The sequence below is a fragment of the Pantherophis guttatus genome, chromosome 8 (assembly GCF_059756535.1).
Source record: "Pantherophis guttatus breed Tessera chromosome 8, ASM5975653v1, whole genome shotgun sequence".
Classification (NCBI taxonomy): Eukaryota; Metazoa; Chordata; class Lepidosauria; order Squamata; family Colubridae; genus Pantherophis; species Pantherophis guttatus.
In genome coordinates this window covers 50060176-50082266 of record NC_142070.1, presented here as the reverse complement: position 1 = coordinate 50082266, position 22091 = coordinate 50060176, and the positions used below count along the sequence as shown (strand labels likewise).

The 22091-nt window shown below is 36.6% G+C and overlaps 2 long non-coding RNA genes across 5 annotated transcripts in view; one reads left to right on the top strand and one right to left on the bottom strand.

The window, feature by feature from the left end:
* LOC117680156 (uncharacterized) overlaps nucleotides 1-22091 on the top strand; it is a 97184-nt gene that overhangs the window by 61097 nt on the left and 13996 nt on the right. The window lies entirely within an intron of this gene.
* Nucleotides 3864-22021, bottom strand: LOC117680157 (uncharacterized). The gene is made up of 2 exons (XR_004595554.3): nucleotides 21637-22021; nucleotides 3864-4893 (listed from the first exon to the last, which is right to left on the bottom strand). It is a non-coding gene; the product is annotated as an uncharacterized LOC117680157 (long non-coding RNA).

The window sequence follows — 22091 nt, the reverse complement described above, 5'->3', positions numbered from 1 at the left end:
CCAGTTGGGATGATGGATTGATTGAACCATGTGATGGACATGTGGGTGTAGGGGAAGGGACTTGGACTTTCCTTTGGATGGGGAAAACCCGGGAGCTTTCAGATTCGGGTTTTCCCCAGATGTGCCAATATGACATCTCTAATAAAATGGAACTTTGAGGAACTGCTGACCTTGGAGTCTTCATTGGTTGGGGGTGTTACTTGGAACCTTGACAACAACTCCCAATCCGGTAACCCAAACCCCAATTACATTTAGACTCCTGTAACATTTTCAGCCTTATTCTTGCTTTTTTCTCTGAAAATATATTTCAAAATTATTTTATTCAGTTCCTCAAAATATTTTTCTCTAATTTTATTGGCATTGTTTGATATAAGAAAAGTAGTTTCGGCAATATATTCATTTTTATAGTAGCTATTCTCCCTATCATTGAGAGTTTCTTCCATTTCTCCAAATCCAATTTAATTTGTTGCATTAACTTTATACAGTTATCATCTTTAACTGTTGCACATCTTGCTGTTAAGTAAATTCCTAAATATTTTGCTTTCTTTACTATCTGGAGATCTATTGTCTTTGTCAATTCGTTTTTCTACTTGTCTGTAAGATTTTTAACTAATATTTTAGTTTTTTCTTTATTTATTTTCAATCCTGCAACTTCTCCATACTTCTCTATTTTTCTTTTTAGTCTGGGGCTGGTTTCTAATGGTTCTTCTAATATAAAACCAGGTCATCTGCAAATGCTTGTAATTTATACTTTTCTTTTTTTATTTCCATTCCTTTTATTTCTGGATCCTGTCTAATATTTCTAATTAACACTTCCAGTGTCAATATAAATAACAATGGACATCCTTGTCTTATGCCTTTTTTGTATAGAAGTTCAGAAAACCTATTTCTGAAGATCCAGGAAGGCTATCTTGAAATATAATATTCAGCTAGAGGCTGCAAGGTTTTAGGACAAATATATGCCTTTCTTCCATACTGTCATACAATTATCATGTAAGATCAGGGAAGTTAGGGATCTATCAGTAAAAATTTGTAAGCCAAGTCCAGCCACCAAACAATTCATAAGAATTGAAAATATACCTTGGGACCTGCAACAAGACTCATAAAAATTCAGACTAGACTGCTTCTTGAAACCTTGAACCAGTGGTGGGATTCAGCCAGTTCGCACCACTTCGGGAGAACCGGTTGTTAACTTTCAGAGCAGTTTGGCAAACTGATTGTTGGAAGAAATCATTAGGACAGAGAACCGGTTGTTAAATTACTTGAATCCCATCACTGCCTTGAACCTCTGCGATTACAAACCTTCATGCTGGATAACTTCAAAGTGTTTTATTGTGACTGGTTCATGATTGCAGACTTGAACTTATTCTGTGTTTGGCCCCTGAAATTTTAATGAAATTGACTGACTTCTGTGAGTTTGAATAATTGTTTTTTTTCCCTAAGAAGCTGTTTTTTTTAACATTTGTTTTTGTTCCTCTGCTGTCTAGTTAATTATTGGTTGTTCCTTTGTGGCTTATTTTTATGTAATTGGTTTTCTATGTGGCAAATTCACTGGATAATTCTTCAAGGAAATAATGTAATTTCTCTCTTCAGTGTAGACAATTAAATAAATAAAGAGGATGTGGAAAGGAAGAAACCAATCTCCTGGGAATATCTCTTATGTTAAAACAGGAAATCATGTACTATACTCCAATTTCCTTATCAAAGCTTTCTATGTATATCTTTTCTCTAATGCAGCTTTCATTCTATTGGATGATAAAGAATGAAGTGCTTCTTTATATAGTACAATGGGATTTCCTCTCCTCTCAAAGTATAAACATATTATGTAATGTTCTAATAAAGATTAGAAATCAGGGTTTCAGTATTCACAATCTGATTGGATCACATAATATATTTATGTTCTTGCACAAAAACACTGACCACTCATTCCTTTCTGCTGCTTTAATGATATAAGTGCACAAAATATGAATTTTGAAAGTGGCAATGTCTCCCGTTACATATCAAATGGCTCTCAACTTACAAACCTCAAAGCTGGTACTTAATGCCTGGTAGGAAATTCTGAGCATTTCTATTAGTGTGGTGGTATTAAATGAAATCACAGTTAATTGTAGTTTAAATGATTGGATCTTGCATGTTGGAATTAAAATGGATTTGAATGAAAACATCAAACATTTCTATGCTTTGTAATATGAACTGTTAATGTTCAACCAAATTAAATCACTTAGGGTTTAAATATAATATCTAATTGCTGGATAATGGGCTTTATGCATTATTTTCTCTCTAAAGTCTCAAGAAAATTCCGTAATTATCTGGTTTTGGCCACATATTTTATCACAGTATATGCCCTTTCATGGTGCTGATACTTTTCTCCCTAAGAGTCATACCCATTTTAGTTGCTTTGCCATGTAAATAGTAGTAGGATGAGTTTGAAAAAATGTCACTGTGAAAGGGTAGAGAGCAAGTGAATTATTGATTAAAACATGAAAATTTCTTAACAAACATTTTTAAGAAGTTTCTTTATATAGAAAGCAACCATCATAGAGGAATTTTCATGTGTTACCAAGAATGTCAAAATACAATCAGTTATGTTTCATTTTTCTTTTACCTTTTCCTAAGAGACTCATTCTTATGAGTTAATTTGTATTTTGTGAAACTCCACAAGTTCTGATCATATTTTAGAATATTAAACATTTTCTAGTTTAATTCAGAAGAACCACTTGCATTATCTAACTGCACTGGCCGTTTACAAATTTAGAAGTGCAATGCAATGGTACAATGACTGGATTAGTGTACCTGTAATCTATTAACCAAGTTCTACATGCTTTTGATAAAACACATGGTAGTGCATACTAATAGAGAACCCAACATTTAGGCTGTAGTCACTATTGCACAGAACTCAACCTCATTTTAATTTAATATATTGGGGGAATCCAGCATACATGCTGCTTATAACTCAGTGTGTTGTTTGAATCCAGAAAATTGGATTGAATAAATGATAGTTATAAAACCATGAATAAACACAATTTTAAAACAACAAGTATCACCCTACAGTAAGGGCATTTGTTGGCAGAAACCATCAAAGCTATGAGACAACTGAATCTGTTTACTTATAAAAATGTAAGAGAGGAGACTATGAAGACAGGGAACATCTCAAACAGTTATATGCAAATGGTAAAACAAAGCTTTATATACAGAAGACCACATATTTAAAGTTTGGTAACTCCATCTAAAGGATCGCATATGGCAGATACTATGACAAAATGTTTTTTTTATTTTTTGGAAAATATTCGTATTTAGCAGATGTGGAAAGCTTATGGTTTTCCATATGTTGTTTAATTCTATTTACCATTACTGCAGTCAGCATGATATATGAGCAGATATTTTAGGAATTGGGTTCTAGCAACATCTGGAATGTCATGTGCTCTTCCAGTGAGATATTATATGCAGTACTGATAGATCTTTGTATGCAGAATCATTTAGAGTTTGCAGATAATCAATAAATCATTTTTTTTAAGTTTTTGCAGAGATATTCAATATTTCTGTTACATTCAGCACATGTAGTAGTAACATTTGGTAAATGATTTCAGCATTCAGCAGTAGGTTCATGCTATGCTGAATCAGGGCACTTGCATTTTGTGCAGTACTTTTAACATTCTGCAGCTTTTTTTGTAGGAAAAAAGGATTTTCTGAAGAGGGGGTAAAAGAGAGGTCACTTTGAGTCACTAGGTGATAGTAGGAGTTGTTTTTCCTTCTATTCTTTCACTGTAAACAAACAAGAAATCTTCTATATCTTGTTCACCATAACATCAGATGATTGAGAAAGAAGAAGCAGAAGAAATATGAATGAGAAATGAGATGATCTCTTTGAATGGAAATTGTATTTTCCTTTTTTATTTGATCCACACATTCATTAACTTTGAAGAGGGCTTGAAAAGGAACAAATGGAAAAAGCATATACAATGCATTTATGTTAACTGTTGTGTACCAGCGATATCTGTTTTATCTAAAATGGAAATGAAATTTGCCACTATGTTTTAGAAAACATAGAGGTTTTTTCCCCCCTCATTTTCAAAGGCGAGCAGTTTAATGGAAATAGGACAAGAGTAAAATATATATTTAAGGTTTCTTCAGTTGAAAGATCTTACAGTATTTTCAAATAGAGATAGTTTCTATAAGAATATCTGTTCATACTATGGAGACTTGTTAAGGATATGGAAACATGTGATCCAAAGTGTGTTTACTTCTGGCAGCACTAAAACACGAATGGGACTCAGATTACTGATTGATAAACTAAGCCAAAGATAAAATTGTTAGCACTCACAGCAACATAATTTTAGTTGTTGAAGCTCAAGAGAGCCAAATACTAGGGATGGGGTTGAGTAATGGTGATAAGTTAAAACCAGCATTTTCTAATCAGAGTGGGAGGGAACAGACTTCTTTTCTTCTAACTCTTTTTCTCTCCATTTGGTTATGTCAAAGATTAGCTGTTATTTCAGGAACATTGTACAAAGTTTTCCAAAGGATTTTCTTTGTAAATGATTGCCACATGTTTGTTCCATTTAAACAGGCAGGATATATAAATTTGATTGATGGCATTGGTTCAAGTTATGTTGTGAATCACTTTTTTATTAGGAAGACTTTATTCATGTTACTTATTGAGTGCCTAGCAAAATGCAACATTGATTTTCATTTCACATTTTTGAGTAAAAACAATTCAGAATAAAACCATAAAACTGATCAAGAACATGCATGGTATACATTTCTTTTCTTTTCTTTTCTTTTCTTTTCTTTTCTTTTCTTTTCTTTTCTTTTCTTTTCTTTTCTTTTCTTTTCTTTTCTTTTCATATACTTAGAACTTTTAAGGCCTTCTGCTTCATTTCTTAATCTGTATTCCTAAGAAAAAGAAAAATTATTTCATTTAAATATGACTAAAGTATTGCAATGTACATTCTTTGTGTGGTGTCTTTAAAGTCCAGAAAGTGTAGCTGGCCAAGAATGTATCAGAATAAGTGGCAAATACAACCATTTTAAGGTTCCAAATTACCTACTACCTTTTGAAACAACTCCAGTTCACTTCATGATGCTCACAACATTATAAGGCTTTAGATGGCTTAGGACCAACAAACTTACAAGAGTTTCTATTACTGTACAGTTATCAGGGGAATAAATAACCACAGCCAGGGATAAAAAAGAATTGCCATAGGAATTTAAGTAAGTTTTCTCTTAACCGCTAAGTGGAGGTTCCAAGTATTTTTTAGATCATTTAATGTCACTCTTTTATAGTACATATATTTCATACTACTGTTGTTGTTGTTGTTGTTGTTGTTGTTGTTTGATGTTTTTATTGTACCTGCTGATTCAACCAAAGCCATTGTAGGAGTGGGTGATAAACACAGAGAAATAGAAACAAAATGGAATTCATGTTTCTAAACTGCATAATGTTTTTATCTTCAGATTTAATGTAAGAAAGGATGTGCTATTCATATATATATTCTTTATTATAGTTTTTGATCAGTACAAAACAAAAGTATGGCAGATTGAAAGGATAATATAGCAGAAATGTCACCATGCGATATATGACAAATGAAACTCTGGACCTCATTAGTTTATCAATGAGTGAAGTCCCAAAAGATCACTTCATGGATTCTAAAAACGGCAGCACAAATTTGGCCAAGTACCAGTTGAACCCAGATCTTCAAAAGAAAAGAAATATAAAATAATTCATTTATACCTGGTCTGTTAGACAAAAATAAAGTAGTATAAATGGTATGAATGGCTCAGTAAAATAGTTCCGTCTCTTTTTTCCCTTTACCACAAAATCATATCTGATCTTCCACAAGCATATTGCAATATCTGTCCTCTAATATTACTGATAAAAACATTAAAGAGAGCTAACAATGTAGAGAGGGGTCTACACTGCTTGAGATTGGTTAAATGTGTTTGGCCAGTTGGGAATTCTTAAAAGTCAACCATATAATATCTCTGATTTTGGCCAAATTAAATTGATAGTCATAGTTGAAAATACTTTGATGCTTTGTTTACACTTCTCAGAACACTTCTCAGACCCAGAGATGATATGATATTAGGTGAAAATCCACAAAAAACTAGTAAAATATTATTGTTGCAATGTTTTCAGGTTCAGACTCAATAAATCATTTAAGAATTAATAGTTCAAATATATCTCTCTTTATTTACACAAGGCATTCTATATTCACTGAATATTCACAGATAGAAGCAAAGAATGAGTGCGTGCAGCTCCTTATATATACAATGGGTGGAGCTAGATATGGGAGTGGTGAAGTATGAATACATTAAGAAGTGAAGAATAAATTAACCCCTGATATCCCGTTCATATACTATTTACATATTGGAGAATAAGGCATTTACTTGTGACAAATCCCCCTCTAAATGCCGATTCGATATGCTACACCAATTACATTCAGATTCAGAACAATACAAAACATATAACTTAGAAGTCAGGTATTTATGTTGCTTAGATGGCAAAGGTTTTGTTAATATGTCAGCTAATTGTTCTGATGTCTCACAATGCACCGCTTTAATAAATCCATCCTGAGATAACTGTCTCACATGTTTAAATTTTATATCTATATGTCTGGACCTTTGTCCAATGGCGTCAGATCTAGATATTTCGATAGCCGCTTTATTATCCTCATGCATGACAAAAGGCAAGGCAGGTTTTTTCCAAATGTCAGAAATTAAGTCATTAAACCATACAAGGTTATTTGCTGCTTTAGATAGACAAACATATTCTGCTTCTGTTGTTGAAGTGGTCACTAAATCTTGTTTGCCAGTGTACCAGTAAACTGGACAACCGTTAAGGAGGAATATATAACCAGATGTACTTTTTCTGCATGAAGTGTCTCCAGCCCAATCTGCATCTGCGTAACACGTGAGGTTTGGCTCCTTGACATTATTAGGCTCTAATATCAAACAAAAATCTAAGGTATTCTTTAAATATCTTAATATCCTTTTGACAGCTTCCCAATGGTACATTGTTGGTTTGCTGACATGTCTGGACAATAAATTGAGGGGTAAAGCGATATCAGGTCTGGTCCAATTGGAAATGTAAAGAAGGGAGCCTATGATTGATCTATAGAATGTGTTATCTTTGAACTCAGGGGATGATTCATCTGCATTCCTTAGAAAGTCAGTCTGCATAGGAGTGTCACAGGGTTTGGCATCGCTTAGATTACATTTGTTCAAGAGCTCTATGATCTTATCTCTCTGAGAAAGCTTGAATCCCCTTCTAGTTTTACTAATTTGAACACCAAGATACTTATTTACTTTGCCTAAAGATTTCAGTGAAAAATGTTCATTTAGCTTTGTTACAAATGTTTCTCTTCTTTCTTTATGTTTACCTATGTACAAAATGTCATCCACATAGATCAATACAAATTCTATGTAATCATCACCCTTTTTAACAAAGAAACAGTTATCAGCAGTAGTAGCACTGAAATCCATAGTTTTAAGTACTTTTACTAAACAATCATACCGTCGTTTACCAGATTGTTTTAACCCGTATAAACTTTTGTTTAATAACCAAGTCTCATTCTTGTTTGTGTATTGACTGTGAGGTGCTCTTACATATATTTCCTTATCTAATTTTGCGTGTAAATACGCAGTCTGTATGTCATATTGGAATACATCGAGATTGAGTGCTGATGCTACAACTAGAGCTGTTTTGACACTCTCAGTTCTTACTGTGGGGGAGTATGTGTCAGTATAATCCTCGGGATATTTCTGTGCATAACCTTGTGCAACTAATCTAGCCTTGTATAGAGTATTGCCTTCCTCTAAATTTTTAATTTTATATATCCACCTAGTGCCAATAATAGTTTTGTCCTTTGGTGCAATTGCAGGTGTAAATACATCTAATCCTTGTAAACTTTCCATCTCTTTTGTCATTGCTAATTCCCATTTTTCTTTTTCTTTAGGAGGAAGTTTTAACACTTCCTCATATGTATTAGGTGTCGTTGATTCTCCGTTCATATGCATTATATAATCCTTGTACTTATTTGGCATTTGATTTCTGGTGTTTCTAATTGTTTTTTCAGGTTTACTATTATTATCATGCAAATATCTTGCTTCCTTTTTTGTTAATGTATCTGTCTTTATTTTGTGTTGACTGTTTGTCCATGTTTTGGTTTTGTTTCTATGTTCATTGTCATTTTGCTTTTCTATAGTTCTTTTTTCTTGGGGTTTTGTATCTGTGTTGTTGCTTGGGAATATTTCATTAAGATGTATTTTAGACCAGTTGGCCTGTTCATGGAACACAGCTGTTCTGGAAACTATAAATTTGTTATTATTATCAATGAATCTGTATCCTTTTGTACCTGTCTCATATCCCATAAATCTAAGTCTTCTAGACACATTTTCTCCTTTTCTTCTTAATTGTTTAGGTATGTGTACGTCTACAGTGACTCCAAATATGTGCATGTGTGCTAATTTTGGTTTCCTATTATACATCACTTCATATGGTGTCTTATTTACAATGCTGGACCAAGTTCTATTTTGTGTGTAATTGGAATATTGTAGGGCTTCTGACCAGAATTGTTTGCTTAAGCCAGCATCTTCCAATGTGCATCTAATCATGGTTTGTAATGTTGAGTTCTTTCTCTCTACAATTCCGTTTTGGAATGCAGAAAATGGGCTAGATGTGTAATGTAACATTCCTTTGTCTTTCAGCCATTGGGAGAATTCCTTAGACATGAATTCACATCCCCTATCTGTCATGATTTGTTTTATTTTGATATTGTGTTGAGTTTCTACGCGTTTGTAAAATTCTTTAAATTTCTGAAAAGTTTCATCTTTATGTTTTAATGTGTAAACAAATCCATAACGACTATAATCGTCCACAATGGTTAAGAAGTAACGTTTTTTATAAGTGATTGATGGAGTTAGTGGACCAACCAGGTCCATGTGTACTAAATCAAAAATTTTGTTGGTTGACCTTGTTGATTTTCTAGGCCTGGGACTAGTTTTGAGTTTTGTAGACTTACATACTGAGCATTCCAAATAGTTTTCACAATTTTTTATTTTAACACCTTCTGCGTGTTCAGTCATTTTTTGTACTACAGGAAAACTGGCATGTCCTAACTTCCTATGTAAAACATGAGCACACTCATCATGAATTGGCTTACCTATTTTTGGTTTTTTCTCATTATGTGCATCCTTGTGATTATGAGCTACTTTACATTCATCATTGTCACTGTTACTAATGTTTCCATTATCTAGTTCAATACAATCTTCCATATTTGAATCAATGTTGTGTAACCATTTCTCCTTTGTTATTAAATAAGGTAGGCCTCCTTTAATCATTACTGTACCTATATCTATTTTATTTTTCTCCAAAGTCGCTTTTCCTTTTGAAAACACAATATTAATATCAGAATCTCTGCTTAGTTTTATGGCACTTAGTATGTTATGAGGTATTTCAGGTATTAGTAATACCCCCTCTATTTTTCCTAGGCCAGGTAAGGTTACATTTCCTCTACCTATTACTTGGACCTTTTCTTGGTTAGCTACCTTTATTACAAATTTATCTTCTACAAATGAAGATAATATACTTTTATTATTAGTGGTATGATTAGTTGCTCCAGAATCAATAAGCCAATTATTGTTCTCAGTTTGCTGTATGTTAGTGTTGTCTTGTTTGTTTAGTCCATTCAGTGAACCAGATTTTCTATCCTTTGAATTATCTCTGCCCCCTCTATGCTCTTTATAATTTGGTGGGCTTCTATATCTATGTCTATCAATGGAAGACTGTCTATAGTTGTATTTATTCCTGTGTTCTGACCTATGTCTTTCTTTTGGAATTTTGGGGCAATCTCTCCTATTGTGTTCCTTGGATCCACAGTTGTGGCATTTAAATGTTTCATGATATCTTTCTTGAAAAGCTACCTTTCTATATGGTTTGTGTTCTATGTGGTTGTTAGAGTGGCTCCTCCTTGAATTGTCTTCAGCTATTAACTTATTGGATAGACTTTCTATGGATAAGTATCCTACATTGATTGTGTCTAAATGTGACATATAATTATCCCATGATGGGTCAAGTGAGTTGATGATAACACTTTTCATCGTTTGGTCTGAAATCACCTCCCCCCTTAAATGCAGTTCAGCTCTAATTTTGTTTAAAGATATTAAATGTTCACTTATGGAAACCCCTGGTTTTATCCTAGAAGAAAAGAAATCTTTAGACATTCTTGTGGTAGTAGCTACACTATCACTGTGAAATAAATTGAACATGCATTGAATAATTTCTGAGACAGTCAGATTTTGCTTAATGCTGTGATACATTACAGGAGATACACTAGAAATTAATAAGAAAAATGCTCTATGGTGTAAGCAGTCTAACTTTAGAGTCCAAGGTCTTTTTGGGGGATTAGTGATAAAAAACAGTAAGTTTTCTTTCATAAAGACAACCTGGAGCTGCTGATACCATTCTTGTAAATTAATGCCATCTATTCTCAGCTTTGGGAAGTCACTGGGCAAGTTTCCGACATTATTGGGTCCATTACTTACAACCGGGGGTAGTCCGTGGTCTCGTAAATGCTGGAAATTACAAAACGGCGTGGGGATGCTCGCAACGAGTCTGCACGATCCTTTCAGCAACTCATGTCTTCCTGGACCGTCTGCGTAGTCCTGCGCATGCGCGTTGCTCATTTCATTTCTGGAGTCGTCGTGAGAGGTTCTCGTTGTTGCGGCTCACTCGCTCTGCTCCTCGTCAGATGAATCGGTCTCCGGCTCGATCTTGGGAGTCCTGACGATGGCGGTTGTTCTTTTTCTTCTCTTGAGAGCGTTGGTGCTTGCATCGATCTGCGGTGTGGGGCGGTATCTGCAGGGCTCTCTGGGTTCAGGCGTCAGTGCTCTCGTCGTCAGGATGGGAGCGGGTAGATTTTGAGGCGTTGGTTTGCTCACTTGCTTTCTAGTTGATTTTTTGGTAATCTTTAGTTTCGGTCCAAATGCAGCAAGAAGCGTTTTCATTGCTGACTTTATTTGTGTGTCTGTTGGATCACCTTCGCTTTCCGATTCTGATCCTTCTGAGGTGTTTGACTTTTCTTTTTCATTTTCGTTATCTAGTAATGTCTTTCGCGCCAGAAATTTTGAATCAAGTTTTCTGATTGGCTCTGCTTCGCTCACCCTGGAGGTCTGTTGAAACCAAGATGGCTGCCATTCGAAATTTTGCGCGGGATCACCGTTTTTCTTCTTCACAGCGTTTTTCTCTGTAATCGTATCACTCACTATTTTTGAATCTTTTGGCTTTTCAGTAGCGATGTGCTTCTCTCTCGCTGCTCTGCTGTTTTTCAGCATATCTTGGAGGTTTGCGATGAGGCTTTCATCGTTCTTCTGGCTTTTTAACAGTTTTAATATCTCTGACCTGAGTTCGTTGTTTTCTATTTTGTTTTCCTCTCGGTCATCATTTTCATTTATTATTTCTTCGTCTTCAGTGGTGTATTCTTCAGATTCTCTCGAAATCGCATTTGTGGACTCATCGATTATTTCTTGATCCGTTTCCATTTCTTTGCTGTATGCCCTGGTGTTGGGCCTATCTCTCTTAGACATATTTAAGTTTTTATTGAGTCAATTCAACCATCCTCTGCTACCAGCTTGTTGCAATGTTTTCAGGTTCAGACTCAATAAATCATTTAAGAATTAATAGTTCAAATATATCTCTCTTTATTTACACAAGGCATTCTATATTCACTGAATATTCACAGATAGAAGCAAAGAATGAGTGCGTGCAGCTCCTTATATATACAATGGGTGGAGCTAGATATGGGAGTGGTGAAGTATGAATACATTAAGAAGTGAAGAATAAATTAACCCCTGATATCCCGTTCATATACTATTTACATATTGGAGAATAAGGCATTTATTTGTGACAATTATATTGCTGTGCCAGTTAGATTGATAATAATCTAAAAAGTCAGAGGTACTAAGCTCACTAGAAAAAAAGTTTAGTTTAAGGTAATAATGCAGGGGTGAAATTCAGTCGGTTCTATCTGGCTCGAGCAAACTGGTAGCAGTGGCTGCAGGAGGCTCCGGCCACCCATGTGGACATCATGACATTGCTTTTTTGGGATGATTTTAACCCTTTGTGCATGCGGACGACAGTGCATGTGAGTGGAGCGAGCCCGCGCATGGCACGCGCACATTTGCAAACCGGTAGGAAAGGTAAGTGAATTTCATCCCTGTAATACTGGTTCAATATAAGCCACGCTTTTGGCTACAATCCTTCTAATTGTAGGGCTGCATTATGCACATTGGAAGCTACAAAATTCCTGGAGGAATTTGATTGAATTTAGAAAAACAAAGTTTAGAGAAGACTATGATCAAGACATTAGTTGGGGCAGAATGTTCGCTTCAGAAACTTTGGAAGTGTCATATCCTTCTCTGAACACTATTAATACACCATGCCTTCTTGTCCCTCTCCATAAACATATTACACAGTGGGCTTTTCTCAAATATTTGTAACTAGGCATATGATCTGTAATATTCTAACCTATTTGACATTTCTGATTTAAGGACCTTTGGCAAAGCCCACAATTTTAGTCCTACTATAATTAATGGACAGGAATTTGTGTCAGCTAAGTAGCTATGATCCAAAATAATCTTCTCAACTCTACTAGGTTTGGGCAAAACTACTGTATCATTTGTAATTTGGGAGTGTGAAATTATGCACTATTGTCAAACCATTACTGAATTATTTAGTTTAAATAATGAGAGATCTAGAATATGCCCCCTTAGACTTATATATCACAAGAACAGCATTTTTTAACATGCTATCTAGACCCCAAGTACGTTGTAATTATAAAGCCTAGTTGATAAGGGAGTATAATCATGAAGCATTATTTTAATTATTCATAAAGGCAGAAATCTGCAACATCATTACAAAAAGAAAGAGTAAGAAATTTGGAGCACAAGAACTCTGTATAGTTGCATTGATTACTTATGATTTATTTGTTTTTACATATTATTTATTTAGTAGTCATGGAAATTTGAGATGCAAGTATTGGAGATTTTTGAAAGAAAATAAATATTTCCATTAGCTTAGATATAGAAATATATAAAGGGAAGTGTAACTGCTGGAAATTTGTAAAGTTATTCTGTTATTACAAGAAATTATAGCATAATGACATTTTACAAGTTTATTCTATAAAAATGAAGTTATAAAAATAATTTCTGGTACAAAAGAAATTTCAGCATGTATAGCTTTTAAAGACAATAGTTTTGAGATAAATGCCTTAAAGAACAGTGGTCTCCAACCTTTCTGGCTCCACAGACGCAGCAGCGGTGGCAGTGATGGGGGGAGGTCATTTTGTGCATGCAACCTAGCTCCTGCACATATGCAAATGAAGTTTTGCATACTTGCCCATCGCTTGTGTGGGCTGGTCCCAATGGGCCACGGACCAGTACTGGTGTGCGGACATGGGATGGGGACCTCTGCTGTAGAATTCACAAACTGTAATTAGTAAACGAACAACCTAAATCCATCAAATTATAGTTTAGTATAAACTTTTATGAATAATATGGATGGATGGCAATAAGAATAAGGTAAATTAAGTTAAGCATACAAAGGCTTTTTATGTTTCTGTGATGTAATGTGGCAAGTTGATAAGTTATATCTACTTTCACATCTGAGTGGATTTGAACCTGTCCACTCCTTTTCCATCAGTTTCTCTGTTATAACTGACACTTTTCTTTTACAGCATATTAGCATATACAATGGTTTACAATCTTGTATCCTAATCACCAAATATACACATTTCAAGGCTTTAATCAATCTTTTTCAATTTGGCATTTTGTGTTAAAGAAAATTACTCAAGAATTTGTAGCTATGGTAACTCTGGAAATTGTAGTGCTATCAAACAACGAGATGTAAGGAGAAAGTTATACCTCTGTGAGAAATGTGTGCATAGATGGTATCTGCTTTGAAAGTAAATAACCGTATACATATTTCTATGCTATAAAGCACAAGTGTCAAACTCGCCGCATCACATTGCCATCACATGACGTATCATGACATCTTCATGGAGCTGGGGCAGGTGTGGCCTGCACATGACACATCTGGCCCATGGGCCACCAGTTTGACACCCCAGCTATAAAGGAACCAATGGATTGGCATATAGAAGCTTTGATTATATCTATAATTTGCAGAATGATGGACAATGTAAGCAATTGGTCAATGTATTTCCTGTTTTTAAAGTTTCAACAAGAAATTCTACAATCATTTCCTTGGAAGTAAAGAATTAACCTGAAATGAGAGCCAGAAAAAAAATCAATATCCGCATAGGTATTCCAAGATTTCATTTCTTTTACAGAAATTTATTGTCTTTTTCCCCTCATACAATAGAATATTGGCAAATGGCTTGAGATGCCATTTGAGTTTTTATTGAGGAATATTGGAAAGAAATAAATTGGGTTTAAGTAAAGTTGAATATGTTTTAAAAGAATAAAAAAGTGATGAATCAGATTACCTGAAGTCAGGAAGCTTATTTAAAAAAACAACACCACCAAATCTCCCCTCAAAACAAAACCCTAACAGCTTACTTTCTTTATGGTTTTATTACTAAAGGTAGAGGTAGAGGCATGACGGCTCAGTTGACTAATTATGCTGGAGAGGGCCTGTGCTCCAGCAGTTTGTATCCTAGCACCAGGGGTGAAATCCAGCAGGTTCTGACAGGTTCTGGAGAACCGATAGCAGAAATTTTAAGTATTTATTTTATTATTTATTAATCAAATTTCTATACCGCCCTACTCCCGAAGGACTCAGGGCGGTGAACAGCCAAGATAAAATACAGATAATACAAATATTAAAAATCCCGTAGTTTGGAGAACCGGCAATATCACCTCTGGCCGGTCCCAGAGTGGGGTAGGAATGGAGATTTTGCAATATCCTTCCCCAGGAGTGGGGTGGGAATGGAGATTTTGCAGTATTCTTCCCCTGCCATGCCCACCAAGCCACACCCACCAAGCCATACCACACCACGCCTACTAAGTGGGACCTTGCGGGATCGCCTACTACCACCAATAGCCTCCCACCGGCCGGTACGCTCCCATAGAGAGGGGCTCCTCCGGGTGCCGTCAGCCAAACAATGCCAACTGGCGGCCCCCAGGGGGAGAGCCTTCTCTGTGGGGGCACCTACTATCTGGAACGATCTCCCCCCAGAGATACGGAGGATCCCGGATCTGCGCACCTTCCGCCGCGCCTTAAAGACCTTACTATTTCACCAGGCCGGCCTGGCCTAATTTTCCCCCTCTTTTATAAAAGATTTTTAAATTTTTAAATATCTTTTAGTATTTTATATATTCAATTTTAAATTGGTTTTAAAAGTTTGGGGTTTTAAATTTGTCGGGGCCAAAATTATTTAATTTGATTTTATTCTATTTTTAAATTTTGTATGTATGTGTTTTTATTGTTTGGCTGTGCACCGCCCTGAGTCCTTCGGGAGTAGGGCAGTATAGAAATTTAATAAAATAAATAAATAAATAAATAAATAAATAAATAAATAAATAAATAAATAAATAAATAAGCCATGTCCACAGAACCGGTAATAAAAGTATTTGAATTTCACCACTGCTTAGCACTATACGGTGGGGTGAGTTCCCATCACTTGTCTCAGCTTCTATATACCTAGTAGTTTGTTTTATGCAATAGATAAATAGGTATCTATGGGTACTGGACTTTCCCAGATTTCCTACTGTTAAATGCAAATAAACTGGTGAATGATATAGTTACATCAAGTTACATCAAGACTGGTGGTCTTTTTACTAATTGTTCTTAATTTGTGTGGATATTTGTGCTATTGGAACTGTGATCAAGGCAAGTCCAATAGCAGAAACATCTTTTATAGGCAATTGGGATTTCACATGTTACCCAAGTATTAATATTGTGATATCAAAGGAGCTGTCCTTAGCCAATCCTCCTTCTCTTCCTTTTTCTCTACCTGCCTCTCTGTCATGGTAGCAGGCAAAGAAAGGAGAGGAGAGGAAGAACTGATAGAGGAAAATATTTGTCGCTCAGGGTTGAAATAGGGTTCCATGGTGCTCTCTAGGCTTGGTTGCTAACTGGACAGGTGGTTTAACAGAAAGCCTGCTGGGCTAAGTGGACACTTCAAACATTGTTCGTCCAAGTAGTATGCCCACAAACTTGATCTAGTGCAAGCATAATGTGTAAAACACTACTTCAAGCTTAACATCAAGTTGCTTCAGTCAGTGGTGGGTTTTAATTTTTTTTACTACCAGTTCTGTGGGTGTGGCTTGGTGGGCATGGCATGGCTTGGTGGGCGTGACAGGGGAAGGATACTGCAAAATCTCCATTTCCTCCCCACCACACTAACCTGCTCTGGGAAGGAATCAAACTCTCCCCTCTTCATTTCCCAAATAAAATATTACTCATAAGAAAAGGCTCCCAGAAAAGCAAGGAAAAATCAAGCTGTTAACAAAGGAACCTGCCTAAGACTCTTTCTACATTCCTGCCGGCTGCATAAAAGAAACTTTGTAAGAAGAAAACAGCTACCGGTGCTTAGAGATAATAGAAAGTGGAAGCCGGACGGTCGGCTCCATTTACAAGCAGGCAGAAAACTCATTCAAGACAGGATATTTCACAATGGAAATGGCCCAATATGGACACAAAGCCCATATTGCACAAACCCCAAAACTTCAAAAACATAGAACCGTATAAGAATCCGTCCTCTTATCCAGTTTGTTGTTCAGCTGACCCACTGCTGAATGTCACTTCACTTCTGCAAGTAAAAACCTCCTTCCAGCAGCTGCTTCTTGGCTTGCCAATTTAAAGCGACAGCATCTTGGGTTTTTTCTTTTCTTCTTTTTCTTTGCCAAGCGATCTCCTGGCTGAAAAGCGAGCCCTGATTTTTCCTTCTAGCTGATCAGCTGGGAGACTGTGAGGCAGCAAATAGATTGGGGACGGGGCCAGGCAGAGATGGTATTTACCGGTTCTCCAAACTACTCAAAATTTCTACTACCTGTTTGCAAGAACCGGTCAGAACTGGCTGAAACCCACCTCTAGCTTCAGTATATGACTAGTGACAAGATGGAGACTGCATTATAGGAATATGTCCATTGACAAATAGTTAATGGAGTATCTTAATGCCACAGCAAGTAGGTTGTAACAATGAACCATAAGCCTGTTTAGAATACTGGGCTTTAATAATTGTCCAGTTGCATTTCACTTAAGTTTCAAACGAAAAAATTTTATCATAGTGCCAAGTAAAATTCCATATGATAAACCCATTGTATATAAAACTCTGCTGTTATGTTATCTGAATAGTTGATGCAACTGAGCGAAACTTTATTTATTTATTTATTTGTCAAACATGTACAAGATAACAGGTATAAGTATAAACATGGACATGAACATAGGAAATGAGTGGCAGATAGGGATTATTTTTTTCTCTGTAGGCTTTAAGGTTTGCGATTGATGATATTGTGTTTTACCTACATGAATAGGATAATACTTTAGTCCAACTTTTAGTTTTAGAAGTGCCAGTAGGGGAAGCAACTTACACATTTAAGTCTTAGTTAGATGTTGTTTTATAAAAAGACAAAAAGGAATCTGGGAGTTGGAGACTGCAGATTACATATCCTTGCACTCTTCTTTTAAAACATGGACAGGGAATTCAATGAGACCAATAATTTCCTAATTTACTTATGGCACTAACAAATCAAACATAAAGTTACAACACAGGATTTGTCTAAATTGCTCTGCTGATTGTAGTGCAACACATGCATGTCTTGCATGTCTCCACCCCCCTCTCTTTTTGTTGCATCTTTAGTTAGATTGTTCTCATCCCATTGTGTTGTTAAAAATCATTTTCAAATTTGAAATGAACTACTGGAGAACTACGAATCTTTAAGCATCTCTAATCATGTACCCTGCAAAGCCCTGAATTCCAAAGTATTAGTGTTTTCTGAGTCTAGTAATTCTCAGCTTTCAAAAACCCAAATCAAAAACAAAAAACAAACAAACAAAATACCAGGCATGGAATTTTATAAATCTAGATCTTTATCCCTAGCCAACATAATTATATTTCTGGAATGAACTGCGTAAGATCTCGGAAATACATAAGATCTCCGACCTCCGGGTGTTTTGCTGCACACTGAAGACCCTGTTGTTCTGCCAGGCCGGGCTATCAACATAATAATTTTAAATTGGGGTATTTTAAATTTTTGGGGTTTTAAACCAGCCAAATCTATTTAATTATTTTAACCTTTAATCATTGTTGTGTCTTGTGTTTTTAAATAGGCTGTACACCGCCCTGAGTCCTTCGGGAGAAGGGCGGTATAGAAATAAAATTATTATTATTATTATTATTATTATTATTATTATTATTATTATTATTATTATTATTATTATTATTATTTTTCTATTCTTTCCCCCTATAATAAATTTCAGAATAGTCAGTGGATTGCTAATAAGCACAGGTTTTTCTAGGTTAGGTATTATCATTCCTTTATTGCCCTGGAGCTGTTAACAGGCCAAATTAGTCTGTGATTAAGAGGCTGGTTGCCTCCAAAAAACACATTTCAAGGTATTTGCATCGTGACCATATATCTAACAGATATCAATATTATATTTTGAAGTTGGTGATATAAAATTGATGAAATTAAGAAATCAAGTCTAAAACTTCTGGTGCACATTTGAACAAATATATATTCTATTGATATTTATTACATATCTGACCATAATGCAGTTACTTTGAAATGAATTGTAATTGAAATGCAATTACTGTACTTTTCGGAGTATAAGACATACTCCCCTCCCCCCCTAAAAGTAGGTGAAAATTGCGGTGCACCTTATACACTGAATGTTGCCAAAGCCCCGCCCATCCGCTGACCCCCACCCTTCAGCTGTTTTCGGCCTCTGTGCGATGCATTTTTGGCCAGTTCCAGGTGGCGGGGATTGGCAGTGGCAAATGGGCCGTGTGTTGTGACCAAGGCCCAAGTAGTGATTACCAAACACAATTCAGTCCTCAACAAACTTATTTTATTAAAACAGCTGAGAATTAATTCATTCTCAGCTTAGTCCAAAAAAAAAAAAAAATCTTAATAACCAGTCTGTCAGCCTTATCACCAATCTTTGATGTCTTTGGCAACCTGCCAAAGGCTTTTCTTGGCAAAACCTCCACAAAGTTCAAGAGATGCTGACAAGAAGCACGGGAATCAAAGTTGCTTTTCTACAAAGAACCCAATGGCTTGTTGCTGCTCCTTTAAGCCTTATGGGAGTGGCCAATCATCTTCTGGCCTTACTCCCGAGTTGTCCTTTTTTCTTCAGCTGCTCTTGCCTTCTGGCAGCTCTTCACATGTTTGCACTAGGAACAGGCTCCTCCTGTTCCTCTGCCTCTCTGCTGTCTGCCTCTGGAGGCTCTGTATACGTGCATCACTCCCAGATGACCCCATCTCTGCCTCTGATGCAGAACCCTCATCTGGGTCTTCCCCTGACTCCAGGACTGGCCCATTGTGCTCCCCAGCCTCCTCACTGTCCGACTCCACTGCCAGTCCGCAGGCTGCTGGCAGACCACAACACTGCGCCGAATGGGCCGCAGCAGTGGCGAACAGGCAGGGGTGAATGGGCATGCTGAATAGGCCATGGTGGCGGGGAACAGGTCCCAGCAAATGAGTGGTGGTGAATGGGCCACGCTGAACGGGCTGCGCTGGCGGCGAATGAGCCATGGCAAATGGGCGGCAGCAAACTGATTGTACCAAACAGGCTGTGGCGGTGGTGAATGGGCTGTGCTGAAAGGGCCACGGCAGCGAATGGGTCATGGCAAATGGGCCATGGCAGTGCCAAATGGGCTGCAGTGATGAATACCAGATGGATGCTGGGAGGCAAAGGCAATTTTTTTTCCTTGTTTTCGTCCTCCAAAAAGGTAGTTGTGTCTTATAGTCTGGAGCATCTTATACTCTGAAAAATACGGTACTTTGGCATTTCATTAGCCAAGAAATCTATTTAATCTGTTGAAAAAATTGGAATTTCCAAATTTCTCTATTGAATGATAAATAATTTGTACAGAAAAAGATGCTGTTCTCTTCCAGCTCAGCCCCTGAATTATTGAGAAAGAAAGATGGCAAGAGGGGCATATTCATAAAACAAGATTAAGATAAAGTTCAAGATTAGTTCAGAGCACTTTATTGCTTGTGGTGATGGACAAATTAGAATTTCTTCCATCACATATACAGCATTGGACTCAAATATCATGCTGCAAATTTCCAACCACTTTCTTGCAACTTGTCTAGAATAAATATAAAAAAGTTACCACCTCATAATATTGTAAACACCTCCAAAGTGACCAGTAAGATTCCATTTACAAAAAACTTTTCAAGACTGATTCAACAGATACATCATTGTGATAAAAATCTCATCTTTCAGAACTGCAATGATAGGTATTTTTAAAGTATAATTGGATTTAGAAATTATATCAAACTTCTCTGGAGAGTTTAAATGGAGTTCATAAAATTGAACTTTGGCCTGCAATTTTTCCCCATGTATTGTCCATGTAATATTTTGTCTTGATGTCTCCTTTCTACTTTTCTTTTGGTCTTTTCTATTGGTCAGTTTGGTTTCTTCAATATTCAGTAAGCCTTCATGGTAAACTAGTTTCAGTGCATCTTCTTCATTGTCCTTAAAATATTCCAACTATAGCCCTTCAAAACATCCTAAGTAAATCAGAAGTCCCAGTAGCCCCAGAAGAAAAAAACAACAGCTGTATGTTAGACAAACAGGAAGAATACTATCAGAGTGCATCCATTTACACCAACTAGCAGTCAAAAGACATGATGTAAACTCCTTAATTTCACAACATATGGACTGACTTAACCCCTTCGAAATGGTACCAAGCAAGCCCACAAATGTAAATGAATTTCTGGAAGCCTGGCACTCAAAATTGGCCATCAACAGGCATATAGATATAAACATCTAGATATTAATCAGAAGAGACAATCCAAAAGCCAAAAAGGAAACAAAAACATCTCTTCACCACCAGTCAACACCCAGATGGGCAGAGATTAACATCAAGATTAATATTAGACTGACAATCAAGAAGCAAACAATCTCCCAATCAAGGAACTATCAACTCAGATTCAACTCAGCTAACAGTAAATAACAATCCAATCAACAACCAAGAGCACTGTCAACAACACTGACAGGGTTAGCTACTTGTATATAAAATGAGAGTAAACCCCATTCCCTACTGGCACTGATGATGTTACTTATTTTGGTAATGAAATGTCTCCAAGAAAATAATCAAGCTCAAAGAGAGCACCAAAGACCCTGATGATGATGATGAACTTTCTGTACTTTGAAATAGAATAGTAGGCATATCCATATGTACATACAAAAAGAGTTTCATATTTTATTACAAAAATATAATTATTCCATTTAAACTGTTATTGATGTATCGTTCTCTAATTAAAACATAGTGAGTTCCTAAAAAGTCTGAGTTTCTCTTTTAATTTATAAAGGCACTAGCTGATAACCTGGTGCTTGTCTGAAAGGGAGCATTGAGAGGGGCCTTTCTTCCCCCTACTTCCATGCCCATCATCCCTGCCCTCTCATTACCCCTCCCACCCCCCTACCTGTACCACCATCCATTTTACCATTTCCTCAAACTGGGCCTGGAACTGGAACATAAATCCCTGAGCTGGGCCATGCTGTGCCTCCTTCACCCCTGCTGAAATAAGCTGGGTCTCTTCTGTGGCCTCCATATCTGTTTCACTTCGGTTGGTGTGGTCCTGTCCTTCGTGCGATGAGTTGGGGTGAAGGACAATCCGGGAAAACTGGGCCAGAGCTGTGATGTGGGGGCAGATGATCCGGTTAGGCCATGGTGTGCTCAATCAAAGTCTTAATCAGGCTCCCTTCACTTCATAGGCTTACTGTGAGGGGAGCACAGTCAATCAAAGGCCTCTGTACTGGCCTAATCAGGCTCCCTTCATAGGCCTACTGTGTGAAGGAGGCCTGGGCCTTAAAGGCCCACTGTGTGAGGGAGCACGCTCAATCAAAGGCCTTTATACTGGCCTAATCAGGCTCCCTTCCCCCTCCCATGACATCACAA